This window comes from Triticum aestivum, chromosome 1B (assembly GCF_018294505.1).
Source record: "Triticum aestivum cultivar Chinese Spring chromosome 1B, IWGSC CS RefSeq v2.1, whole genome shotgun sequence".
In the NCBI taxonomy this organism is placed as follows: domain Eukaryota; kingdom Viridiplantae; phylum Streptophyta; class Magnoliopsida; order Poales; family Poaceae; genus Triticum; species Triticum aestivum.
The window spans coordinates 392,100,511-392,107,035 of NC_057795.1; positions in this window are offsets into that span (position 1 = coordinate 392,100,511).

Genomic DNA, 6,525 nt, shown 5'->3' on the forward strand with positions numbered 1-6,525 from the left:
TTATAACTTTGGCGAGTGCTTGGACTGCAGCTAAGCCCCCGAGTGAGAGGTTTGCTCTTCACTCGGTAGGATTTGTTACAAACTTAGGCGAGCACAGGGCTGCAGCTAAGCCCCCGAGTGAGAGGTTTGCTCTTCACTCGGTAGGATTTTTATAACTTAGGCGAGTGCTTGGACTGCAGCTAAGCCCCCGAGTGAGAGGTTTGCTCTTCACTCGGTAGGATTTTTACAAACTTAGGCGAGCACAGGGCTGCAGCTAAGCCCCCGAGTGAGAGGTTTGCTCTTCACTCGGTAGGATTTTTTACAAACTTAGGCGAGCACAGGGCTGCAGCTAAGCCCCCGAGTGGAAGTCTGGCTTACCACTCGGTAGGATTTCGATAACTTAGGCGAAACGGATTCGCAGCTAAGCCTCCGAGTGGGAGTCTGGCTCACCACTCGGTAGGATTTTTACAAACTTAGGCGAAACGGATTCGCGACTAAGTCACCCACTGAGGGGGAATTTTATTTAGACAAAAATAAAAAGTGACAAAAATTATGGAGGAACTATGACACTATTATTTTGAGGTCCATGAACTACAGAAGTACTTTATTGCAACTCATCCGAGTGATAAACCTTAAGTGTAAAATGGGCGGAGTAGTTCCGCGTTCCAAGCTCGGGGCTCGTCGATATTATGCTCGACGTTGTAAAGACGGTACGCCCCGTTGTGGAGAACCTTGGTGACGATGAAGGGACCTTCCCAAGAAGGAGCAAGCTTGTGTGGTTTGTGCTGATCCACTCGGAGAACCAAATCTCCTTCCTGGAAGGCTCGACCTCTCACATTTCTGGCGTGGAAACGACGCAAATCTTGTTGGTAGATGGTCGACCGGATCAGAGCCATCTCCCTTTCTTCCTCTAAAAGGTCGACTGCATCCTGCCGCGCTTGTTCAGGCTCTGCTTCATTGTAGATTTCAACTCGAGGAGCATTGTGGAGAAGATCACTCGGCAAGACTGCTTCAGCTCCGTAGACCAAGAAGAATGGAGTTCTTCCGGTCGACCGATTAGGTGTGGTCCGCAGTCCCCAAAGCACTGAGGGAAGTTCGTCGACCCAAGCTCCAGCTGCATGCTTGAGATCACGCATCAGTCGGGGTTTCAATCCCTTGAGAATCAGGCCATTGGCTCGCTCTGCTTGTCCATTCGACTGCGGATGGGCGACTGAAGCGTAGTCGACCCGTGTGCCTTGAGAGTTACAGAAATCTCTGAATTCCTCCGAGTCAAAGTTCGACCCATTATCCGTAATGATGCTGTGTGGGACTCCATATCTGAATATTAGTTCCCTGATGAAGCTAACAGCAGTGCCGGTGTCAAGGTTCTTGATTGGTTTAGCCTCGATCCACTTGGTGAACTTGTCAACTGCCACCAGTACATGCGTGAAGCCGCTTCGCCCTGTTCTCAAAGGACCGACCATGTCCAACCCCCATACCGCGAAAGGCCAGACGAGTGGGATGGTCTTCAGAGCCGATGCAGGCTTGTGCGACATATTCGAGTAGAACTGACATCCCTCGCACTTATCCACTATCTCCTTTGCCATCTCATTCGCCTTTGGCCAGTAAAATCCGGCTCGGTATGCTTTGGCCACGATGGTCCGAGAGGACGCATGATGACCACAGGTCCCCGAGTGGATATCATTGAGGATGAGTCGACCTTCTTCTGGTGTTATGCACTTCTGACCAACTCCAGTCGCGCTTTCTCTGTATAACTGTCCTTTGATTACGGTAAAGGCCTTAGATCGACGGACGATCTGTCGAGCCTCTTCCTCTTCCTCCGGAAGCTCTTTTCTCAGGATATACGCAATATATGGAACTGTCTAGTCGGGAATGACCACCAAGACCTCCATGATCAAGTCGACCACCGCTGGGACTTCAACCTCAGTCGGATCTGTGGCACTCTTGGGCTGTGGAGCTTCTTCGGTGAAAGGATCTTCTTTGACTGACGGAGTGTGTATATGCTCCAAGAACACACCACTCGGAATGGCTTCTCTCTTGGAACCTATCTTTGCTAGATCATCAGCTGCTTGATTTTTCAGTCGGGGTATATGATGGAGCTCCAACCCCTCGAACTTCTTTTCCAGCTTCCTCACTGCACTGCAGTATCCAGTCATGGCTGGGCTTCTCACGTCCCACTCCTTCATCACTTGATTGACCACTAAATCCGAGTCGCCATAGACCATCAGGCGACGGACGCCGAGTGAAATGGCCATGCGCAACCCATATAAGAGGGCCTCATATTCAGCCTCATTGTTGGAGGAATCAAAGTGAATCTGGAGCACATATCTGAGCTTATCTCCTCTGGGGGAAACTAGGATGACCCCAGCACCGGAACCATTCAACATCTTAGAGCCATCAAAGAACATGGTCCAATGCTCCGAGTGAACTTCAGTCGGCTGCTGCTATTCAATCCACTCGGCGAGGAAATCTGCTATTGCCTGGGACTTAATGGCTTTCTTTGCCTCAAACTTGATATCAAGAGGAAGAAGTTCAATCGCCCATTTAGCCACTCGACCAGTTGCATCTCTGTTGTGCAAAATCTCTAATAGTGGAGCGTCGCTGACGACTGTGATGGAATGATCAGAGAAATAATGAGCAACCTTCTTTGTGGTCATGTATATTCCATACGCAAGCTTCTGATAATGAGGATATCTCTGTTTGGATGGAGTCAAGACTTCAGACAAATAATACACTGGGCGCTGAACTTTGAGAGCTTTTCCTTCTTCTTCCCGCTCGACCGTAAGCACAGTACTGACGACTTGTCCTGTGGCTGCTATATAGAGCAACAGAGGCTCTTTGCTGATTGGAGCAGCAAGCACCGGCTGGGTGGAGAGCAGAGCTTTTAGCTCGGCAAACGCTGCATCAGCTTCTGGAGTCCACTCGAACTTGTCTGCCTTCTTCATCAGTCGGTAAAGAGGCAATGCCTTTTCGCCGAGTCGTGAGATGAATCGACTTAATGCGGCCAAGCATCCAGTAAGCTTCTGGACATCGTGCACTCGCACAGGGCGTTTCATTCGGAGAATAGTGCCGATCTTCTCTGGATTAGCGTCGATTCCCCGTTCGGAAACGAGAAAACCGAGTAACTTGCCACCAGGAACTCCAAATGTGCACTTTGATGGATTGAGCTTGATATCATACCTTCTGAGGTTGGCAAATGTTTCAGCGAGATCAGCGAGCAGGTCGGAACCTTTTCGTGACTTGACAACGATATCATCCATATATGCTTCCACATTCCGACTGATTTGAGTGAGTAGACACTTCTGAATCATTCGCATAAATGTGGCTCCAGCATTCTTGAGGCCGAATGGCATGGTGATATAGCAGAAGCACCCGAATGGAGTGATGAAAGCTGTTTTTACCTCGTCGGGTCCGTACAGACGGATCTGGTGGTACCCGGAGTAGGCGTCTAGAAAAGACAGTCTCTCGCATCCCGTGGTCGAGTCAACAATTTGATCTATGCGAGGGAGAGGAAAATGATCTTTCGGGCAGGCCCGGTTGATGTGCTTGAAATCAATGCACATTCAGAGTGATTTGTCCTTCTTAGGAACCATGACGACATTAGCGAGCCACTCGGAGTGGTATATCTCTCGGATAAATCCTGCCGCCAACAGTCGAGCCACTTCCTCACCAATGGCTTTTCTCTTCTGGACGACGGACCGCCGAAGATGCTCTTTGACTGGTTTTGCAGATGAGTCGACTCTTAGGCGATGCTCAGCCAGTCCCCTGGGAACACCTGGCATGTCAGCGGGCTTCCATGCAAAGATGTCCCAGTTCTCACGGAGGAACTGGATGAGCGCTTCTTCCTATTTTGGGTCGAGTGTTGTGGAGATGCGGGTCGGAGCTGCATCGGGGTCGGTCGGGTGAATGTGAATAGGCTTCGTCTCACCGGACGACTGAAATGCAGACTCTGTGGCGGGTTTCTTGGATCGTAGCAAGTCACTCGGATCTGTGTTTTGCTTGTATTCTTCGAACTCGACCGCTGTCACCTGGGAATCGGAAATCTTTGAGCCCTTCTGAAAGCACTCTTCTGCCTTTTTCCGATCACCGGTGACAGTGATCACTCCTTTGGGGCCGGGCATCTTCAATTTGAGGTACACGTAACATGGTCGAGCCATGAACCGTGCGTAAGCTGGTCTCCCCAAAATGGCATGATATGCACTCTGAAAATCCACGACCTCAAACGTCAACTTTTCTTTGCGAAAATGTTTCGAATCACCAAACACCACGTCCAGAGCTATTTGGCCGAGTGACTCGGCTTTCTTCCCTGGTATAACTCCATGAAAGCTCATATTACTGGTGCTCAGTCGGGACATCGGAATGCCCATTCCTTTCAGTGTGTCTGCATACAACAAATTCAGCCCGCTTCCACCGTCCATCAGCACTTTTGTCAGTCGAGTGCCTTCGACAACTGGATCGACCACCAAAGCTTGCCTCCCAGGGGTGGCAATATGAGTCGGGTGATCAGATTGGTCGAATGTGATGGGTATTTGGGACCATTTCAGATAATTTGCTTTTGCTGGGGCAACCATGTTCACTTCTCGGTTAATGACTTTCAATCGACTCTTGCTTTCCACATCTGCAAAGATCATCAGAGTGGAGTTGATATGCGGATATCCTTCCTCACTGTCCTCCTTGTCTTCGGCCTTGTCCGACTCCTTCTCCTTGTCTTTAGACTGTTTTCCCTGAAACTGCTAGATCAGGAGTCGACATTGGCGAGTGGTATGCTTCGGGTAGATGACATTCCCCTCTTCGTCTTTCTTCGTGTGGATGTGACACGGCATATCCATCACGTTGTTCCCTTCTTTATCCTTCACCTTCTTAGGGTTCCAGGATCCTTTTGGTTTCCCTTTGAACTTTCCTTGAGTCACGGCGAGAGCCTCTCCAGGAGCTGCCGGTTCAGCCTTCCGCTTCTGTTTCCGACTGGTGTTTCCTTTTTCCGACTGACTCGGCTTGTGCTTGCCGCTTCGGAGTCGGTCTTCTTCTTCGTCGTTGGCGTACTTGGTAGCAATCTCCATCATCCGACTCAAGGTCATGTCACCGGTTCGACCAAATTTCAAACTTAATTCTCTGTTCTTGACACCATCCTTGAAGGCGCAGACTGCCTGATGATCAGACACATTCTCCACAGTATGGTGCAAAGCGATCCATCTTTGAATATACTCTCTGAGAGTCTCATTGGTCTTCTGCACGCAGACTTGCAACTCTGTCAGTCCAGCCGGTCGTTTGCAAGTTCCTTCAAACGTTCTGATGAACACTCGGGATAGATCTTCCCAAGTGTAAATGCTGCTAGGAGGTAATTGAGTCAACCATGCCCTGGCAGAACCTTCCAGCATGAGGGGCAAATGCTTCATGGCCACCTCATCATTCCCACCACCAATCTGAACTGCCACTCAGTAGTCCTCAAGCCAAGTTTCAGGCTTAGACTCACCAGTGAACTTGCTGACTCCTGTTGCCAACCTGAAATTGGGAGGGATAATTGTGGCTCTGATAGCTCTGCTGAAACATTCAGGACCAGAAACATGCACTCGACTGCTTGTGGGCGCATCTCTGTCGAGTCCGCCTCGATGGGCTCTGTTCCTGTCGACCATACCTTGCACGATAATGGATCGCGCGTCGAAGCCTGGTTCTCTAGGGTCGACTGGAACTCTCCGCCCCGTACTGAACTGACATCTGTCATCTTGCTGCCGAGGAGCGTAAGACCCACCCCTCGGAGGGGAATTGGGTACTCGACGCCTATCATCTCGGTCGAGTCGGTCACCATATTGGTCTCGCCGATTCTCGCGCCCTTCACGCCGCGGAGGCGATCTGGGGCTGTGAGCCGACTGAACCGTATTCGCAGCGACGGATCAACTTCTGTTGCGCGACTGCGACACGGCCGAATTCTGATCTCCTGCTGCCCGGAGCAGATCCCTGATCTGCATCAAGCCTCTGCCAGCTTCCGACTGAGAAGGCTGGATAGACTCTGCTATACGAGTCGCAGCTGCTAAATTCTGGATTGGGGTTCGATATACCTGAGTCGGCGGGAAGAGTTGACGTCGACTGTTGTCGGGAACTCGTTGCCGCGCGCGCTCGTCGAGTGCTCGCTGAAGATTCTCCAGTCGAGTGCGTTCGGCCAAGTTGGCCAAACGTGCCTCCTCCAAGGCGTGAGCCTCGGGGGTTTCTCCTGCGATGGGTGTACGCAGGGCATCCACGTTCCTGCGGCGAAGTTCCTCTCTTTGCAGAGAGTCGAGTGGCTCGGGCTGGTACTCTTCGTGGTCTCGTGCGGGGTCTCCTCCGTCGCCTGCCCCACCATCACGGGCGAAGCCAGGGGGACTGCGGGGCCCGTCGACCATCAGGATTTCCACTGCAGGATCACTGCTATCGCACTCGGATGCGGTCTCTACGGAGCCAGTCGACAGATCGAACAAGCCGTAGAGAGATTCGTCGGGCTCGATTGCCGCAACATGAGTGGTGGCCGTCTGGCGAGCCACCACGTGTCTCACCCACCGCTGAAGCCTCGACCGG